The sequence below is a fragment of the Rattus norvegicus genome, chromosome 17 (genome assembly GCF_036323735.1).
Source record: "Rattus norvegicus strain BN/NHsdMcwi chromosome 17, GRCr8, whole genome shotgun sequence".
Lineage (NCBI taxonomy): Eukaryota > Metazoa > Chordata > Mammalia > Rodentia > Muridae > Rattus > Rattus norvegicus.
Window position 1 is genome coordinate 23,080,397 of NC_086035.1, and position 21,939 is coordinate 23,102,335.

The 21,939-nt window shown below is 42.2% G+C and overlaps 1 long non-coding RNA gene across 1 annotated transcript; it reads left to right on the forward strand.

Annotated features, from left to right (window-relative positions):
• Positions 1-1,593: 1,593 nt before the first annotated feature.
• Positions 1,594-20,539, forward strand: LOC120097739 (uncharacterized). The gene is made up of 3 exons (XR_005495394.2): positions 1,594-1,805; positions 3,935-4,078; positions 19,349-20,539. It is a non-coding gene; the product is annotated as an uncharacterized LOC120097739 (long non-coding RNA).
• Positions 20,540-21,939: the final 1,400 nt, after the last annotated feature.

Below are 21,939 nucleotides of genomic sequence, written 5' to 3' on the forward strand. Positions count from 1 at the left end.
TCATCATCTGAGTTAACTGTTCCTTGACTTTGCTAAAATTAGTTGCTTTTTCTTCTCCCCCTCTGTTACTACATAGTGATGAATAGATATTTCCTCGCTCGTGTGACTTAAGACAGATTAAATACTCAGTTTGGGGTATGAGTGTGAAGCTTTACTCTTAATAAAAAAAACTCCTAGGTTGGGGAAGATGGCGTCAAACTGGGACAAAAGTTGCATATAGAGGTGTATACGAAGGCATCCAGGTCTGAAGTGCCACAGGGGTCGTCTCTGGTGGTTATAAGGGATTTTAAAGACCAGACAGTTCTTCTGCATGACTGTATGACTGAAATAGCCCATGGCCTTTGGCAGGTCAGTTTGCTTGTCTGTAGCTTGGGTTTGTTACAGAGGTGACTAACGAATCATTTCTCAGACCATCCTCTGTGCTCCCTGGGTGATTTGCTCTAGGGATAGAGCCTGGTTCTCAGACTCTGACAAGGAACCTGTCCTAGTGATCGCAGAGAACAAGGCACCTGGGAAAGTCCTGACCCGCCGCAGGGGTCATCTATCTGTTGAACAGATAAGTGAATGGTGGGATAGCTCAGTATGGTCGACACATCTCCCTTCAGCCTATACGAGACTGCACAGTTTATTTCCCCTAAGCAAGCAAGCTTTTCCTGAGAAGAAATGTTGTCACCCTCTGTGAGAATGAGAAGGGGGCAACCACAGGCTTGAGCTAGTGTAAACAGGCAAATTCAAGTACGAAACCCAATTAAACAAAACAATTGTTTTTAATTGAGTTCAATCAAGTTGTTTCTCAACTTGAAAACTGGCAAATCCTTCTCCCTTGGCAGGCTCTTCCAACACTTTACCAGAAAACCCTGGCTTGACAGAAGGAATCCGAGAGAAACGTCTACGGAAATGTAATCACTGAACTCTGTCCTATCCACTGACGTAAAGAATCTATGACGCCTATTATTCCTGACTGGACTCATCCACCGTCCTCATGGACTATAATGTGGCATTCAGCAGATATCAAAATAGCAGCATGTGTCACAAGCTTCGCTTGACCCCCCTCCCACTCCAGTGACCTTGGGTTAACCCTTCCCCCTTTACTCCACAGCTAATTAAATCCAGTGACAGTTCAGTGAGGCATTCTGCTGTGAAATATTTAGTGAGGGTCTTAAATTCTTTCCTGCTTGTCCTGTTCATTGTGCTTGTTTCTCCACAGTGCATCCACTTCAGCGTCTCAGTATTTTGTCAAAAACCAGCAGCATTGCTATGGTAACATCGTAAACCAGTCCCTCGCCCAACTCTTCAAGGAGTTTATAAAAATCCAGCTGTAAAAATTGGCCAGCAACTCCACGGGCTATTTGTTTTATGTGTGATCGTTAGCCTCATTCCCCTTTCTTTCTTTTTTCTATCTTTCTTTCTTTCTTTTTTTTTTTTTTGCACCACACCCACTACAAATCTGTCATTTGGAAATATTTACAAAGTCATTTAACAGGTAAGGAGCCACCCGAGAGGAAATCGAGATGGAGAAAAGTCAGGAAATGTCTTTTCAAATGTGACTTTGCTAATTCTAGTGGCCAGGAGGTCACACCCAGCCTCTCCTCGACACCTGAGTTAATTCTGCCGAAATGAGGAGTTTGGCTTGCACCTCGCTCTGATTTCCTTCCTCTTCCTTGAAAACCAACATGTCCCCAAGTGCCCTTAAACACAGGGACAGCCACTCATACTTGATATATGCTGGCAGTCCCAGGGAGATGAGGGAGAGAATTTTCTAGCAGCTAACGGTCATCACTCTGGAACCCAGCTTCTAAAAATAGGTAGGGTGTGCTTACTACTCTTTACTCTTTTCTTCAACAAAAAGTGTTCTAAGAAAAAGAATCTGAATCTGCTTCTCTCATGCCTAGCACTTCCCTCCTTAGGTTGACTTGCTATGTGTGCATGTGGCTGTGTGTGTGTGTGTGCGTGTGCGTGTGTGTGTGTGTGTGTGTGTGTGTGTGTGTGTGTGTGTTGAATTTCTATTCATCTCTATCCCTTGGCTTTACATTATATGTCATGGTTTAGAGTCAGAGCTGACTCAGCTGTACTCCAGGCAAAGAATATTCATAACATCTGTGGATTTTGCTTGTATGTTTTTTTTTTAAATAAAACTGAGCTTGTTCAAAAGAAAGCAAGCCTGGTGGCACATGCCTGAAATCCCAGCTGAGGCAAGGGAATTTGACTTTAAGGCCAGCCTGGGCTGCACAGGGAGACCTGCTTCAGTGAGAGGATATATTTGTCCAACGTTTAAATTGTTCTAAAAGGGGAAGAAACAACAACAAAATCCAAGGAATAGTTATCCAACTATAACTATTTTGTGTTAGTGTCTTTCAAGGGTGTTGAATACATATTTAATGTACGAATGAATGAATGTATGAATGAACAAATATAATAATACATGTATTTATATATGACATTTGGGACGTTAGAGGCCCATGAGCAAGAATGAGTTGGAAGCTTTGATGCGCTTTTCACGTAGAGTAACTTACCTCAGAACAAACATGGAATGCATGCAATTAAATAGCTCCTGGTGAGAGGTGCTTGAATGATGGTCATATAGCCAGTTAGGAAAGAGGGGGGACTGGTAGCCTAAGCAGGATCTGTTCTGGAGTTGACAAGCTGGGGCTTACGTCATATGTACATCGAGAGATCTGAGTGTAATTAGCAGCAATGACATCCCTACAAGCATAACATTCATGAGGTAAAGAAGCTTGTCCCCAGGGCCTGGCTTGCACCGCCACCCTTGTCTCTCTCCTTCACTAAACACAGTATTTGATACTAAGTATGAACACCCAATATTCAAGGTGTGTGTTCTTTGTGAATCAATGGACAGGTCCATTTTGAATTAGTAATAACTGGCAGCATGTTATCTCAGGAACTATATGATTACATTTGAAGTCTTTTGAAATGTGAAAGTCCCAAAACCATCCACTATGGCTGAGCTAAATGAGCCAGCTCAAGTCAGATGAAAGTCCTTGTCTTCCCCATTGATAGAATGTGCGAGTAACAGCCAAGCTCTTGCTCACAACATGGCAGTGTCAAAATGGGTACAATACATACGCTTACTCCTCAACTTTTCAAAACTACTTTCGTGCAGTGTGGGCCTTGGAAATCCCCACTTCCCCTACCACCTTGATGTCAAGAGTAGCTACACTCATGTGTCAGTTCTGTAGAGGCCCACCAAGTTCATCTAAGATTTCCCTGGAAATTCCCTAGTATGAGTGTGTTGGCACAAGGGAGTATTCGGTGATTTTCTAAGATAGGTATATTTTAAAACAACCTTCTGAGTGAGAGAAAAGGAAGAAAACAAAACGGTCATGTCATTTTCTTCTATAGTGGCAAATTTCTGTAGATGAAGTATGTGGCTCTGAGTCTTCCCAAAAAAACAAAATTAAAAAAAAATCAAATGAATAAGCAGACAGCTGAGTTTTCATTGTAGCAATGGATCCAAGCTTTGTGGATGGGCAAGATCATCTAGGAAGAGAAAGAAGGGAGGAGGGAGGAAAAGGAAGAAGAGGAGACATGGTCAGTCTTGAGAAGTGTCAATATTTAATTGTCAGAGACTGAAAGATAGGCTTGAAAGGGGGAGTCAAAATGTGACAGAGGAATGGGAGACGATCCAAAATCTCTTGGCTGTTGGCTGACACCTAGATGGGAGAGCATTCTAGTGCAAACAATACTCTTGATAAGTGCAGACAATACTCTTGAGTGGTCCTGCAAAGTCAAGTCAAATAAGTAAAACCAATGGTTTTGATCACAATGGCGTGATTGTTTCCGCCAAAATTCACAGAGGAAATTATTAGCTCCCACTGTTTCTTTTGTAGATGGGTGCCTTTAATAAAGTTATTAATGTCAAGTGACATTCCGAGGGTGAACTCTAATCCACTGTGAATGTTGATGCCCTTAAAAGATGAAGAAAGAGATTATGCATGGTGGTGGAGGGAAGACACTATGGAGGTCCAAGGAGATGGTACCCTGTGTAAGCCAAGGACTGCAGCCTCAAGAGAAACCCGTCTACCCATGCCTTGATCTTGGATTTCCAACCTCCACATTGGTGAGAAAATTCATTTCTATTGTTCAAGCCACCCAGTCCCAAGTGCAGATATGGCAGCTCTTGAACACAAAATAAGCAATACAAAGTCAGAGGGTATGTATGATACAGTGGTCTTCGAAAGGTTGATAACTGGAACATTTGAGGGATGAGTTGAGGTAAGAAAATCGGTGAGGCAGGGTCTTGATAATCTTCTAAAGAAGTCTGAATGTGAAGAGAGTGATCAAGATATGAAGAGTTTCCACATCACGAATGTTAAACTTGAGTAAGATCATTTAAGAAAAATTAAATAAAAACATCCCTCCCCCTTACTGTGTAGCGCTGGCTAGTCTAGAACTTTCTGTGTAGACCAAGCTGGCCTGGGTTTCACAGAGATCAGATGCTAACTTAAAGGTGTGCACCACGGTGCCTAGGTTAAAAACCATCTTAAAGATACAGTACACCACTCAGGTTAAAGAGTAGTACTACAATTTGATTTTGTCAAATAATGATAAAGTTACAACAAATCAAAAATATTCCGATTAATTGAGCAACTAGGATCCAGCCAAGTTTAAACTACTAGGTTTATATGTTTTACTAAAATTTGTCCTCACAGCTTAACGCCTGGAGCCTACCATTTGTCCAACAAGGAGTCACCAAATGAATGATAAATGATACCCACAAAGTAGGCACTCGCATTCCCAATGTCTGTATAAGAAGATTAAAACTGATTTTAAAATGTCTCCAGGATTTACACAGGAGTACAAACTTATCACGAATGTAGACACACATAGAAAAAGGGTATGCCAACAAAGAAAAGTGCCCTAAATCAAATATAAAAATGAAAAACTAGGAGATCAAAAGACAGAAGCTAGGTTCACTACCACGTTCCTATTCAGCATAAAAGGCCACTTCTTGGAGGAAAAAAATGCGTGGGGCTTTAAACTTCTGTGATAAAGGGCATGCCAAAACTTCCATCACCCCATACCTTGGGTGTGGGATCCACAATAGTGATTTAGAGACTCATGTAAGAATTATCTGGGAGATTGATTCTAAGTGGCTTTTTTTCATGCACGTGAGTGTGTGTGCGTGCATGCACGTGTGCTTGAGTATGTGTGTATAGGATATGTACGCATGTTCAAGTGAGTGCTTCAGTGTGGCAGTTGAGGTCCCAGGACTACTTTGCGGAGTTGGTTCTCTTCTCCCACGCCGACCTGAATTCCAGGGATTTAACTCGGCTTGGTAGCCTTGCGCGGCAAGAACCTTTACCCGCCAAACCATCACACCAGCCTTTAAGCGTCTGATTTCCTTGCCTGCTTTAATTAGGACCTCTTAAGGAGACATCGAGGATGAAAAGAATCATACCAGACAGTATTAATAAAATTATCTTTTAGGGAAAGATAGATGGGGGCGAAAGAGGCAGGAAGAGCCATGAGGCATTGGTATAGAGAGTCAGAAGGACTCTGCTTGGGTGGAAAACTTGTTATCTGTAGGAGAACATTGCCGAAGCTACTGGGACACCTGTGAATGCTCATTGGTGGGGTCTTTGTCCTCCCAAAAAGGGCTTCCCCACAGTCTCTCCCACCTTTTTTCTCTGGTAGAAGCATCCCTGTGCTTTGTGATGTAGGGTGCCTCTGTCACAGACCTTGCCACCACCTGCAACCACAGTTTAAAGCCACATTTCCATGGCCACCTCATAGCCCATGTCTTTCTGTACCTTCTTACTCAAAATGCTTCTTTTATACAAAGGAGCGGATAGGAATAAAAAGTAGCTCGGAATTCACTGGTTCTTCATCTTTGTCATAAATGGTTAAATCTTTCCATTCTCTCGGAAAATGGAGATGTAACATTGCTTTTGAGACAAGGTCTTGCCACACAGCCTGCGCTGACCTTGAACTTGTGTTTTTTCCTGTTGACTTGGCATCTCTCAACAGAAAAGACAACAATAGAGGAGAAACAGAAAGAACTCAGTCTCATCTGCCTTCCAATTCTCTTAACAGTTGCTAACATTAACCAACCCAGCCCCCAGCTTGCTTTCTCCTCTTCTAATCCTGTCCTCTTCCCACTTAAAAGCTGCTGTGTGGGCTGATTAAAAAAAAAAATCTATCCCAAAAGTCAAGCTAAAGCCATTGGCTTTCAATGTACATTAAAAGAGCCTACTATCTGCTATTTTGCCTGGTGTTTCCCCCGGAGCTAAGGACCGAACCCAGGGCCTTACACTTGCTAGGCAAGCGATCTACCACTGAGCTAAATTCCCAACCCCAAGAGCCTACTATCTGTAAGTGCCCACTTAAGCTTTTTCACAGGTACCAAGTGAGTTAACAGTGAGTTATTTTCTAAGAAAAGAACTAAGCAGAGATTGGCTGCCCTGCTTTTCCCTACACTGTGCTAAGCTTCAGCAGTAGCCTTCTCAGTGTTTTCTTCTTCTAAAGTACAGACGTGATTTGTGGTGCACATTTTTTGTGGTGTAAATATAGTAGAATAACTCCCCACAGATTATAATGTATAGGGGCTTTAAGCCCCTCCCAGCACACATTGCCTCTAAGTCAACGTTAGTGCCTTCCCATTCCTCCTCTTACCCTGCTGTGCTACAGAAAATCCCAGTAACTCTTCTCACCAGGTATATTTCAGCTACCAGTGACCACATACTACTGTGTTCTACTATGAGATCAGTGGAACATACGATTCTATGTTGGAGTTAAATCTCCCACCACCATGAACTCCAGATCCATCCATGTCAGGACAAAAGTCAGGTTTCTGTGCACTCTTATGGATAAACAGTACGACTCCATGTACTTTCTTCTTCTTCTTCTTTTTTTTTTTTTTTATTAACTTGAGTATTTCTTATATGCATTTCGAGTGTTATTCCCTTTCCCGGTTTCCGGGCAAACATCCCCCTCCCCCCTCCCCTTCCTTATGGGTGTTCCCCTCCCAACCCTCCCCCCATTGCCGCCCTCCCCCCAACAGTCTAGTTCACTGGGGGTTCAGTCTTAGCAGGACCCAGGGCTTCCCCTTCCACTGGTGCTCTTACTAGGATATTCATTGCTACCTATGAGGTCAGAGTCCAGGGTCAGTCCATGTATAGTCTTTAGGTACTGGCTTAGTCCCTGGAAGCTCTGGTTGCTTGGCATTGTTGTACATATGGGGTCTCAAGCCCCTTCAAGCTCTTCCAGTTCTTTCTCTGATTCCTTCAACGGGGGTCCTATTCTCAGTTCAGTGGTTTGCTGCTGGCATTTGCCTCTGTATTTGCTGTATTCTGGCTGTGTCTCTCAGGAGCGATCTACATCCGGCTCCTGTCGCTCTGCACTTCATTGCTTCATCCATCTTGTCTATATGGGTGGCTGTATATGTATGGGCCACATGTGGGGCAGGCTCTGAATGGGTGTTCCTTCAGTCTGTTTTAATCTTTGCCTCTCTATTCCCTGCCAAGGGTATTCTTGTTCCCCTTTTAAAGAAGGAGTGAAGCATTCACATTTTGATCATCCGTCTTGAGTTTCATTTGTTCTAGGCATCTAGGGTAATTCAAGCATTTGGGCTAATAGCCACTTATCAGTGAGTGCATACCATGTATGTCTTTCTGTGATTGGGTTAGCTCACTCAGGATGATATTTTCCAGTTCGAAACATTTGCCTACGAATTTCATAAAGTCATTGTTTTTGATAGCTGAGTAATATTCCATTGTGTAGATGTACCACATTTTCTGTATCCATTCCTCTGTTGAAGGCCATCTGGGTTCTTTCCAGCTTCTGGCTATTATAAATAAGGCTGCGATGAACATAGTGGAGCACGTGTCTTTTTTATATGTTGGGGCATCTTTTGGGTATATGCCCAAGAGAGGTATAGCTGGATCCTCAGGCAGTTCAATGTCCAATTTTCTGAGGAACCTCCAGACTGATTTCCAGAATGGTTGTACCAGTCTGCAATCCCACCAACAATGGAGGAGTATACCTCTTTCTCCGCATCCTCACCAGCATCTGCTGTCACCTGAGTTTTTGATCTTAGCTATTCTCACTGGTGTGAGGTGAAATCTCAGGGTTGTTTTGATTTGCATTTCCCTTATGACTAAAGATGTTGAACCTTTCTTTAGGTGTTTCTCAGCCATTCGGCATTCCTCAGCTGTGAATTCTTTGTTTAGCTCTGAACCCCATTTTTAATAGGGTTATTTGTCTCCCTGCGGTCTAACTTCTTGAGTTCTTTGTATATTTTGGATATAAGGCCTCTGTCTGTTGTAGGATTGGTAAAGATCTTTTCCCAATCTGTTGGTTGCCGTTTTGTCCTAACCACAGTGTCCTTTGCCTTACAGAAGCTTTGCAGTTTTATGAGATCCCATTTGTCGATTCTTGATCTTAGAGCATAAGCCATTGGTGTTTTGTTCAGGAAATTTTTTCCAGTGCCCATGTGTTCCAGATGCTTCCCTAGTTTTTCTTCTATTAGTTTGAGTGTGTCTGGTTTGATGTGGAGGTCCTTGATCCACTTGGACTTAAGCTTTGTACAGGGTGATAAGCATGGATCGATCTGCATTCTTCTACATGTTGACCTCCAGTAGAACCAGCACCATTTGCTGAAAATGCTATCTTTTTTTCCATTGGATGGTTTTGGCTCCTTTGTCAAAAATCAAGTGACCATAGGTGTGTGGGTTCATTTCTGGGTCTTCAATTCTGTTCCATTGGTCTATCTGTCTGTCTCTGTACCAATACCATGCAGTTTTTATCACTATTGCTCTGTAATGCTGCTTGAGTTCAGGGATAGTGATTCCCCCTGAAGTCCCTTTGTTGTTGAGGATAGTTTTAGCTATACTGGGTTTTTTGTTATTCCAGATGAATTTGCAAATTGTTCTAACTCTTTGGAGAATTGGATTGGTATTTTGATGGGGATTGCATTGGATCTGTAGATCGCTTTTGGTAAAATGGCCATTTTTACTATATTAATCCTGCCAATCCATGAGCATGGGAGATCTTTCTATCTTCTGAGGTCTTCTTCAATTTCTTTCTTCAGTGTCTTGAAGTTCTTATTGTACAAATCTTTTACTTGCTTGGTTAAAGTCACACTGAGGTACTTTATATTATTTGGGTCTATTGTGAAGGGTGTCGTTTCCCTAATTTCTTTCTCAGCTTGTTTCTATTTTGTGTAGAGGAAGGCTACTGATTTATTTGAGTTAATTTTATACCCAGCCACTTTGCTGAAGTTGTTTATCAGCTTTAGTAGTTCTCTGGTGGAACTTTTGGGATCACTTAAATATACTATCATATCATCTGCAAATAGTGATATTTTGACTTCTTCTTTTCCGATCTGTATCCCCTTGACCTCCTTTTGTTGTCTGTCTGCTCTGGCTAGAACTTCAAGAACTATATTGAATAAGTAGGGAGAGAGTGGGCAGCCTTGTCTAGTCCCTGATTTTAGTGGGTTTGCTTCAAGTTTCTCTCCATTTAGTTTAATGTTAGCAACTGGTTTGCTGTATATGGCTTTTACTATGTTTAGGTATGGGCCTTGAATTCCTATTCTTTCCAGGACTTTTATCATGAAGGGGTGTTGAATTTTGTCAAATGCTTTCTCAGCATCTAATGAAATGATCATGTTGTTTTGTTCTTTCAGTTTGTTTATATAATGGATCACGTTGATGGTTTTCTGTATATTAAACCATCCCTGCATGCCTGGGATGAAGCCTACTTGATCATGGTGGATGATTGTTTTGATGTGCTCTTGGATTCGGTTTGCCAGAATTTTATTGAGTATTTTTGTGTCGATATTCATAAGGGAAATTGGTCTGAAGTTCTCTTTCTTTGTTGGGTCTTTGTATGGTTTAGGTATAAGAGTAATTGTGGCTTCGTAGAAGGAATTCGGTAGTGATCCATCTGTTTCAATTTTGTGGAATAGTTTGGATAATATTGGTATGAGGTCTTCTATGAAGGTCTGATAGAATTCTGCACTAAACCCATCTGGACCTGGGCTCTTTTTGGTTGGGAGACCTTTAATGACTGCTTCTATTTCCTTAGGAGTTATGGGGTTGTTTAACTGGTTTATCTGTTCCTGATTTAACTTCGGTACCTGGTATCTGTCTAGGAAATTGTCCATTTCCTGCAGATTTTCAAGTTTTGTTGAATATAGGCTTTTATAGTAAGATCTGATGATTTTTTGAATTTCCTCTGAATCTGTACTTATGTCTCCCTTTTCATTTCTGATTTTGTTAATTTGGACACACTCTCTGGGTCCTCTCGTTAGTCTGGCTAAGGGTTTATCTATCTTGTTGATTTTCTCAAAGAACCAACTTTTGGTTCTGTTGATTCTTTCTATGGTCCTTTTTGTTTCTACTTGGTTGATTTCAGCTCTGAGTTTGATTATTTCCTGCTTTCTACTCCTCCTGGGTGTATTTGCTTCTTTTTGTTCTAGAGCTTTTAGGTGTGCTGTCAAGCTGCTGACATATGCTCTTTCCTGTTTCTTTCTGCAGGCACTCAGCGCTATGAGTTTTCCTCTTAGCACAGCTTTCATTGTGTCCCATAAGTTTGGGTATGTTGTACCTTCATTTTCATTAAATTCTAAAAAGTTTTTAATTTCTTTCTTTATTTCTTCCTTGACCAGGTTATCACTGAGTAGAGCATTGTTCAATTTCCACGTATATGTGGGCATTTTTCCCTTATTGTTATTGAAGACCAGCTTTAGGCCGTGGTGGTCTGATAGCACGCATGGGATTATTTCTATCTTTCTGTACCTGTTGAGGCCCGTTTTTTGACCAATTATATGGTCAATTTTGGAGAAAGTACCATGAGGAGCTGAGAAGAAGGTATATCCTTTTGCTTTAGAATAGAATGTTCTATAAATATCTGTTTAGTCCATTTGGCTCATGACTTCTCTTAGTCTGTCTACGTCTCTGTTTAATTTCTGTTTCCATGATCTGTCCATTGATGAGAGTGGGGTGTTGAAATCTCCTACTATTATGGTGTGAGGTGTAATGTGTTTTGAGCTTTAGTAAGGTTTCTTTTACGTATGTAGGTGCCCTTGTATTTGGGGCATAGATATTTAGGATTGAGAGTTCATCTTGGTGGATTTTTCCTTTGATGAATATGAAGTGTCCTTCCTTATCTTTTTTGATGACTTTTAGTTGAAAATTGATTTTATTTGATATTAGAATGGCTACTCCAGCTTGCTTCTTCAGATCATTTGCTTGGAAAGTTGTTTTCCAGCCTTTCACTCTGAGGTAGTGTCTGTCTTTGTCTCTGAGGTGTGTTTCCTGTAGGCCACAGAATGCAGGGTCCTCGTTGTGTATCCAGTTTGTTAATCTATGTCTTTTTATTGGGGAGTTGAGGCTATTGATGTTGAGAGTTATTAAGGAATCGTGATTATTGCTTCCTGTTATATTCATATTTGGATGTGAGGTTATGTTTGTGTGCTTTTCTTCTCATTGTTTTGTTGCCAAGACGATTAGTTTCTTGCTTCTTCTAGGGTATAGCTTGCCTCCTTATGTTGGGCTTTACCATTTATTATCCTTTGTAGTGCTGGATTTGAAGAACGATATTGTGTAAATTTGGTTTTGTCATGGAATATCTTGGTTTCTCCATCTATGTTAATTGAGAGTTTTGCAGGATACAGTAACCTGGGCTGTCATTTGTGTTCTCTTAGGGTCTGTATGACATCAGTCCAGGATCTTCTGGCTTTCATAGTTTCTGGAGAAAAGTCTGGTGTGATTCTGATAGGTCTGCCTTTATAACCTATTATCCTTAGGTTTAATCTTCTTATTGAGTCCTGGATTTCCTGTATGTTTTGGACCAGTAGCTTTTTCTGCTTTACATTATCTTTGACAGTTGAGTCAATGATTTCTATGAAATCTTCTGCTCCTGAGATTCTCTCTTCCATCTCTTGTATTCTGTTGGTGAAGCTCGTATCTACAGCTCCTTGTCTCTTCTTTTGGTTTTCTATATTCAGGGTTGTTTCCATGTGTTCTTTCTTGTTGCTTCTATTTCCATTTTTAATTCCTTCAGCTGTTTGATTGTGTTTTCCTGGCATTCTTTCAGGGATTTTTGTGACTCCTCTCAATGGGCTTTTACTTGTTTATTTATGATTTCCTGGAATTCTTTCAGGGATTTTTGCGATTCCTCTCTGTAGGCTTCTACTTGCTCTCTAAGGGAGTTCTTCATGTCTTTCTTGAAGTCCTCCAGCATCATGATCATATATGATTTTGAAACTAGATCTTGCTTTTCTGGTGGGTTTGGTTATTCCATGTATGTTTTGATGGGAGAATTGGGCTCCGATGGTGCCATGTAGTCTTGGTTTCTGTTGCTTGGGTTCCTGCACTTGCCTCTCGCCATCAGATTATCTCTAGTGTTGCTTTGTTCTGCTATTTCTGACAGTGGCTAGACTGTCCTATAAGCCTGTGTGTCAGGAATGCTGTAGACCTGTTTTCCTGTTTCCTTTCAGCCTGTTATGGGGACAGAGTGTTCTGCTTTCGGGCGTGTAGTTTTTCCTCTCTACAGGTCTTCAGCTGTTCCTGTGGGCCTGTGTCTTGAGTTCACCAGGCAAGTCACTTGCAGCAGAAAAGTTGGTCTTACCTGTGGTCCCAAGCCTCAAGTTTGCTCTCGGGGTGCTGCCCACTAGCTCTCTGCGGCAGCAGCAACCAGGAAGATCTGCGCTGCCGTTTCTGGGAGCTTCTGTGCACCAGGGTTCCAGATGGCGTTTGGTGTTTTCCTCTGGAATCAGTAATGTGTGCAGCGTGCAGTCTCTTCTGGTTTCCCAGGCGTGTCTGCCTCTCTGAAGGTTTAGCTCTCCCTCCCACGGGATTTGGGTGCAGAGAACTGTTTATGTGGTCTGTCCATGTACTTTTTTCTTAAAGCAGTAAACTGAGTCACAGAATAAAGCATACTTTTACTTTTACTTTTACACTTCCTCAATGTGGTGGTTTATGTATGCTTGGCCCAGAGAGTGGCACTATTAGGAGGTGTGTCCTTGTTGGAGTAGGTGTGTCACTGTGGGCCTGGGCTTTCAGACCCTCCTCCTAATTTCCTAGGAGCCAGTCTTCTCCTAGCAGCCTTTAGATGAAGATGTAGAACTCTCAGCTCCTCCAGAACCATGCCTGCCTGGATGCTGTCATGTTCCCTCCTTGATGATAATGGACTGAACTCTGAACCTATAAGTCAGTCCCAATTAAATGCTGTCCTTATAAGAGTTGCCTTGGTCATGGTGTCTGTTCACACAGTAAAACTCTAACTAAGATGCCCAAAATCTTACAGTCAGGAATGTAACAGAGAGACTGAGATGGTTCAGTTGGGGAAGCGCACTCACAAGGACCCAAATTCAACTCTCTAGCATTCACATGAAAAATAACATAAAACAAACAGAACAAGAACTAACGCAGCAGCACATGCCTACAGTCCCAGTACTGGGTAGAACCAGGTGGATCCCTGGAGCTCACTGACCAACACACTGGGCTGGATTAGTGAGCTCAAGGCTCAGAGAGAGACCCTGTCTCAAAAAAGTAAGATGGATAGCCATTGAGGAAGACATCCAACATTGATCTCTGGCTTCCATATACACATGCTTGACTGTACACACAAACATAACCCCATGTATACATACAATGTACACACAAAACATGTTATATAGAAGTTTTGAACCGTGAGATTGTACTACTTTTAGAAGTTTTGTGTGTTGGGATCTGTATCCATGTATGCTTGCAGTTGGGTATTGATTTTTCTGTGTGCAGTAATATTGGCCACACTATTTCATTTGAACAAAGTAAGTTTTCCTTGGTATTTCCGAGGAAACAGAGCTGCAGGACATATTTTCCTGGCTTCTAATAGAGCAGTTCCTGACCTGAGCACTTCTAGTTTGAACCTATCAGTAATTATATTATTCCCAATCTTTTTACTGTTCTTAGTAATGCCCATGCCTTTGGAACTTATGGTAGGAGAGGAGAGTGGATGGCAGATCAAGGCAAATTAGAATTATTTTTCTTTTCAAGAATAAAGGGATCAGGGATTAAGAGGCATGGTGGACTTAATAATGTTTCTGTTTTCCTGCCAAGGCCTGAGAGCTCAGTCGCCTCTGTATGTGGAAGGCAGCCTAGCATCTCTCAGCATCTCTGGTACAAAACAAGAACTCTGCAAAGCCTCATTTGTAAAAGAGTCACTTACTGGACGCTGTGAATAGCCCATGTCAGAAAGTTGAACGATTCAGAGGATTTAGACCCATAGATCATTTCAGATTTTGGAGCTTCAGTACCACAGACCCACAGCCCAAAGCACCATCACTTACTATTTCGTTCAATTCAGAAATGGCCAAGGCATGGCTCGGCGATGATAATCAGAAGCTAGAAGAGCAGCTGTCCTTGCTGTGGTGGGGGGAGAGGCAGTCCTGTGCTTTGTAAGACTGGACCTGTGCCATGTCATTGCCGTCTGGGTACCAGAAAGAGCTGTCAGTTCTATTTCCTATGGCTCATCTCTTGGTTGTGTTTTGTAACATGTGGTCTTTGGTCAGTCATTCTGGTTTTCTGTTCTTATTTGGTTTGGCCACCCTCGGTGGAATCTTATGGAAGAATTAAGCTGAGGCTTCCTGTGGAGATGAGAATCTGTGCAATCTTTAACCTACTTTGCAAAGACTTCAAAATGCAAGGTTATGCAATCTTGGCTCTAACAAGTCCTTTCTTTTACCCCTTTAGAGGCCTTTACTTCCACAAATGTTTTATTTTCTCTTTTAAAAAATTTACATGAGTACTTTTCTTATAAAAAAAATTGACATTTCCCTCCACCCCCATACAGTGTATTTTGGCCATTGTCCCCTCCCACCCCCACCCCCATCCCTGTTCCCTAGATCCTCCCCATTGGTTTCTCCACTAACTTTCCATGCTCCAGTAACTGCTATTGTCTTAACATTTTACCCAGGGATTTTATATCCTCAACGTCAACAGCCGCCTGAAAGGCTTTCTTTTTATTTATTGATGGAACAACTTATTTAAGTGTTTGTCTTGGACAGAGTCTGTGCTGGGTGCTGTTGGAAATGTTTGCCGTTGACATAGATCCCCAGGCTAAGAAGGGCATGCTGGGATTGTTTCAGCTCAGCCCTGCCTCCATGGGTTTGTTTAATTCCCACATTGTTGACAACAGCACTGAGAAAGAACAGGAGTCAGGCTGTCTCTCTCTCCCTTGGTCTTTTCTTTGGGGAAAGATGAGAGCAAGGAAACCTTTCCTAATAGCTTCCAGAACTTTCCCATCCTTTTTTTTTTTTTTTTTTTTGGTTTTAGGATTAGCTAACAACTATTCTTATTACAATGTTTGGCCTAGACATTTCTGATAGAGTTGAGAAAATAACAAGCATGTTCAAAAAGTCATAAAATATCAAGATGGAGGTGAACCAGAAGGCAGACATAACCGGCATGATTTGGCAATGAACTTAGTTTTTATGAACGTGCTAACTGCTGACTTGGTGACTGGCCTTGAGTGGAGAAAAGGGGGAAAGACACTTTAATTTGCCAATGAGGCGATAGCAATAGGATAGACTCAGGCACGTAGAAGGTTATGGGTAACATTCTTTGGCTGAGGTAAAGGTAGTGTGAAATGAGTAAGCTTTGGTTGTTTCTGCAAGAATAAAACCTCAGACACTTGCAAAGCCTTGCTCGCAGGTGTCCTACAGCCTAGCTCAGCTCTGTAGATGTCTTCTTAGTCCTGGACTCAGACAGACAGACTAGCACCATTCCTAGGACATACTTTTTTCATGACAGAGACTAGAAATCAAGCATATGAGGTTTTCAGGCATCCAGCGAACTAGAGAATACTGAGTGTCCCATTTAAAATCTTACCAGATTGTTCTGTCTTAGCCCTAAAAAGCAACCCTAGCACCTGGGGACATGTTTGGGTCCTGCAGGCAGCAGATGTCATGACCAGTTGTGCTGTTGTCCACCAGGCATCTAGGTACCAAATCATCTTGGAACCAGAAAGTTTTGCAAAGGTCCAGGGGGAAAAAAAAAGAACACAGCCCCCACTTACTATACACTGTTTTACAGCGTGGGCTATTTGATTTACCAAACACGGTGGTGGTTCAGGTGCCTGAGACTGCAAATGGGGCCTCCATTTTGACTGTGCTATAGATCATTGGTGTAGAAACGCATAGCTATGGTTCTCTACTGCAGTTACCGCCTGTTTGTGCCACACAGTTGTTGGCTTGCGATGGATGGAGACTAAATGTGCGGAACATGAGAACCAATGGCCAGCGGTCAGAGCACAGCCGTCTCCATACAATCCTGGCCTTTCGTTTTCTATTCCAAACTCTGAATGATGGCTCACATTAGAAAATTCTAACCCAGAGCAAAACAATGTAATCTGTGCTTTCAGTGTAAGGTAGAGGAGGTTCTGGGAGAGATGGTGGGAAGGCCGAGTTGTCAAGGCAACCAGTACAGATAAAAAGAGGGCCCAAGAGTATAGAGAGAGATCAGGACAGTACTTCTTTATGCTGTTTGTCTGACTTCTGGGACAATAAGAAAAAAAAAAGCTGGAGACAATCGGCGTATGAATAGGAAAGATAAATATGACAATCTGCTTTGGAGATTCAGTCTCTGATCACTCAGTGCATTGCTTGGGCCTGTGGTGAAGGTGGCACAGTATACAGCAGGAGTATGTGGCCAAGAAAACAACTTTTCTCATGGCCAATGATCAAAAGAAGAAAAGGAAGGGGCCTGGCTACAGTTTCACGAGCCTCCAAAGACCCAAGGACAGTCCATTAGGTCCCAACCCTCAAAACTTGTACAGTTTCTCAAGAGTATTGACCTGGAAACCAACACTTTAATATATGCGTCCAGCTTTAGCTAGAGCCCTAAGTGCTATTATTTAAAGACGATAGGTAGAAGACTTTTTTTTTTTTCCGGAGCTGGGGACCAAACCCAGGGCCTTGCGCTTCCTAGGCAAGCTCTGTAGAAGACTTTAAAACCTTAAATATGAGGTCTTGAGTGATGGGCTCTAGGACTGAAAACACTTGTTGCCCTGGCAAAGGACCGGAGTTCATTTCTCAGTGCTCACACGGAGGCGAACAACCTGAAGAGGATCTGATGCCTTCTTTTGGCCTCTAGAGGCACTGCACACATGTGGTGCACAGGCTTATGTGCAGGCAAATAAATACATATTTTTAAAAAATGTTTAAAAAAATAAATGTGTAAAAAAGTTCCGTGATCGTGGGTTGGCTTTGAGCTTTGACTGGGACCCAACAGAACCATAGTAACACTGTGCCTCTGTGTTTCTTAAAGTTTGGAATGGAAAATGCATCTAATTTAATCCTCATTCCTATGTCCTTTAAATTTTTATTTTATCCTGATCAGGTAAATTTTTAAGGTAAGGAAACTGAGACTCTAAAAGACTATCAACTGACTCAACCTTCCCGCTGCTACCAGGTACATCAACTAGCATCTAATTAGGTTTCTGGGATCCCAGAATCCAAACACTTCCCATTACCTTGGGCCATTTCCCCTCATGAACTAGGTCACAGAAATGGAGTCCTATACCCTGAGGCGGCCCAAAAGGCAAGCAAGTCAGAGGACCTAGCATCTCCTTTCTTGTATTTGTTTCTTTATGAGTTCCTTCGTTCAACAAGGAACCTACCTAATGCCCAGAAATGTGCCAACCCCGAAATGGATGCTCTTGCTGTAAAAACAGAAGGATTAAGATCATACAGCTCACAGGAAATTCAAAGAGCACTATGTTAACCTGCCTTTACTTGTGGAATTTTAAGAGTTATATTTAACTTGGATCCAGGTAAATTGCATCCAGCCATAATTACCGATTTAACTCCCAACCACCGCCAATTGAAACCCAAGCTCCAAGAGGACAGTCCACTGTTGCGTTCCTATTGTCTGTTTCAAGATAATTTCTCAATAAAGCAAATCCTCGTGTGACTGAGTGACTGACTGAAAAATATGGGAAGGATAACCCGGGGGTAAGAATTAAGTGCTAAACTTTCCTTCACTCATTAACCAGATCTGCTCACAGTAGCCCAGTACCCCTCTAAGCCTCTTCTAGCCTAATTCTCCCTAATCACTTACCACAGGGTACAGTATCTGAAGCAAAGACCTCATTCATCATATTAGCCTTCTGATGACAAATCTCCACAGTTCCTCCATTTGACTCAGAGTTTAATGGTACATCTGAGACCTCGGTGAGAGCGTGCACACAGTCCAAACTGTCTGTCTATACTGAAAAGCCAAACTGAAGCTTACATGGCCTAGATTGCATACTCTATCCATAGGGACCATTTGCAATTTCTCAACGACTTCAGGATCTCCTCTCCTTCAGGACCTTCTCCCCCTGAACTCCAAATTATCCTCTGTGGCACAATTCAAATGTCTTGACGGTCCCACCAGTGTAGAGTCATTTGTCTCTTCTGAGATAAAAGGTACTTTGTTATCCTGGTCCCTTCTGATTGTGAATATTTGTTGTCTCTGTATCCCCAGACACTGAACTCAGTGGCGTCCAGCTACTCATCTTTGCATGGGTGATTCCTAGAGCAGTATTGTGCCGATCATAGGCGTTCAGCCCAGGGTGGCTGGACAAAGGAAACTGTCAACAAGAAATAATGAGGCTACTGCTCATCGGTAAGGCTTTAATCCAGGTTTCCTTTTCAGAGTCTCCACACGGGCTTCAGATCGCTGTTTGACCCCCTGTCACTGCCAATGAAAAAAATCTCCCATGAATGTGTAATGTACAGGTCATGTCTTATAGTCACAAGACCTCTCCGGAGAGGAGCAGTAATGTGAAGGTGGTGTCTGAAACCAGGGAAGTCCTCATAGGCTGTCTGGTATAGATTCTGATAGGTTTACATCTAAGTGGAGCTGCTTGGGTCAGCCTGATCCACATTCACCCTGGCTCTGTTACTATAATCTCCTCATAGTAAAAGCTACTTTGTGAACACAGCACCGAGTCGATCATTATGTGAAACAGGTGCTTGCGCTGTGAGTCACTCGGTGCTGGCCTATCAAAGCAGGCTCTCAACAGGAAGCAGCTACGACATTTTTTTAAAGCCCAGGAATGTCAAGAGTCTGACCGGATCTGCTCGCTTACAGCTGAGAGCTGTTCTCCTCTCCTTTGTGGCAAGGATGAGGATGACAGCAAACTTTCATCTTTCCTGACAGGATAACTCAGACGTTTTCCCCAGGGAGAGGCGATTGATCATTAGCTTCTGTTCAAAAATAACGGGGAGCACACGAAAGCTCTCACAGAGCTGCGTCCTTTGAAATGCCTCCTTTGAAAACCTATGAGAACCCACAGAATGTCCATCGTTAGACAAGGAGGCCACTTGTGATTTGTTTCTTTCTTTTTTTTTCTAAAGGCTTTTGGGTAGTTGGTCCTATGACTGAAGGCCCCTTCTGCTCTACGACGAAGACTGGCAAAACTCGCCTCAGCCCCCAGAGCAAGGCTAACCTATCCACTCTACTCATCAAAGATCACCATTCTCTCTGATATCTAAAAGGCGCTTTCTGCTTGTCACTTACTGTGGGATAGTCATTACTTCTAATGTATCGGACTGTGTACCCTCGTCTTAGGTTTTCTGTTGTTTCTAGGAAAGTGAAGGTTTCTCAAGGACGAGGGAATTACAGTGTGCTTTATGGAGGTTCCGTAGTGTCTGCTGCAAAGCTGAGTGGAATAACATCTTCAAAAAATGCAACTGCACCTGGAGTCAAAGGCACAAGAGATATTAATCATATCGAGTCAACCTGTTTTCAGTCAACTGTGTAAAAAGCTACTGATTCATGGCTGAGTGCTACTTCTTTGAGGCAACCTAAATAACAGACAATTCTTTTCTTTTCTTTTCTTTTTTTTTCCTGGAGCTGGGGACCGAACTCAGGGCCTTGTGCTTGCTAGGCAAGTGCTCTACCACTGAGCTAAATCCCCAACCCCGACAATCCTTTATATAGCCACCGACTTGCTAATTTGCTGGCAACCTGAAGCTGGTCCCTAATTTGTGCTAACAAACTCTATCTCTAAGAAAGAGATACAGAACTTGAAAAACAAAGATTAAAAATAATAATAATTAAGTGACCACACCGTTACAAGTCCCAGAATCAGTAACCTAAAGCTACTTGGGAAACAATAAAATTTCAAAAAAGTAATAATAAAATAAATGATAAATAATAATATAATAATAAATAATAAATAAATAAATAATAAAATAATAATAAAAATAATAATTGCTTCAGCTTCCTGCTGCCTTGGTTTATCATGATGGACTGCATTTTGAACTATGAGTAAAACTCAGGACAGATAGTGGGATGGTTTGCATATGCTTGGCTCAGGGAGTGGCACTATTAGAAGGTGTGGCCTTGTTAGAGGAAGTGTGTCACTGTGGGGGGTGGGCTTGGAGACCCTCCTCCTAGCTGCTTGGGGATGCTTAGACTGTTCCTGGCTTCCTTCAAGTGAAGATGTAGAACTCTCAGCTCCTTCTCTAGTACTATGTCTGCCTGCGTGCCTCCCACAATAATGGAGCAAACATTTGAAATTGTAAGTCAGCCCCAATTAAATGTTGTCCTTTATAAAACTCACATTGGTCATGGTGTCTGTTCACATCAATAAGACCCTAATTAAGACAGATAGTACGATGGTTATTCCTTGTTGTCAAATTTACTACATCTGGAATGAACTATAATCTAGAATTCAGGACACATCTGTGAGCCTATCTTGGGCATAATGGCCATGAAAAGCTTAGGCCCAGGTAAGGTGGTATATGCCTTAAATCTCAAGAGACAGAGGCAGGCAGATCTCTGAGTTCAAGGCCAGCATGGGACAGAAGAAGTTCCAAATCCAGGCAGAGTTGTACACACCTTTAATCTGGTCCATACCTTCTGCTGGAGGCTTACATTAGGAAAAGGGGGAAAGGAAGTGTTCGTTCTTCTTCATCTGTTTGCACTGGCTTGTCACACATCTTTGGAACCTACCTCTTCAGGATTCCAGCTTATATAGATGTCCAGCTGAAACACTTAGCCTCATGGGACTGAGTTGCCCATTTTGGGGTTAGCTGGATTGCAGACTGTAAGTCATTCCAACAATATCACTTAATGTATACAGACATTCCATAAATTCTGTGATCTAGAGACTAATACAGATGGTTAGAATCAGTATCTTATGAAGGAAGTCAAGACCACGCTGTATTCCTTCTAAATTAATCCTATTACATTTTTTTTTAATGTGAGTGCACCCATAGGTGGGCTTGTGTGCTATAGTGCATATGTGGAAATCAGAGGACAATTTGGGAAAATCAATTCTCTCATTCTATAGTGTGGATTCTGGGGATTGAACCCAAGTTGTCAGTTTTAGTGGCAACTGCCCTTACCCACTGCTCTGGGTGTTTTGTTTGTTTGTCAGCTTGTCACACACAAGAGTCATCTAGGAAGAGGAAACCTTAATTGAGAAACGTGCCTCCATCAGACTGGCGTGTACATTGCCCTTATCAATGGTTAATGTACAATCCACAACAGGCAATAGCATTCCTAGGCAGGTGGTCATGGCTTATAACAAGAGCAGGCTGAACAAGCCAGGAGGACCAAGCCAGGAAGCAGTGTTCCACAGTTCCTGCCTCCAGTTCCGACTTGAGTTTCTGTCCCAAATTCCCTTCAGAATGGACTGTAATTGAGATGTGTAAGCCGAATAAACCCTTTCCTCCTCAAGGTGTTTTTTGATCGTAGCGTTTTGTTGCAGCAACAGACAGTACACTAAAACACCCACTGAGCCCCATCACTTGGCCTGGGCTGGGTTTATGTACTGACGAGCAAACACTGGGCTTACAAAACTCATATGCAGTGACTTTCTCAGACTCACAGTGATGGGGAGCTGAGGAATTCTGTTATTCCACTATTATATGCCTTCAAATTTTTTCTCAAAAATTGCAGTGGATGGAAGGGGTTAAGTACTATGCATGTGGATTGA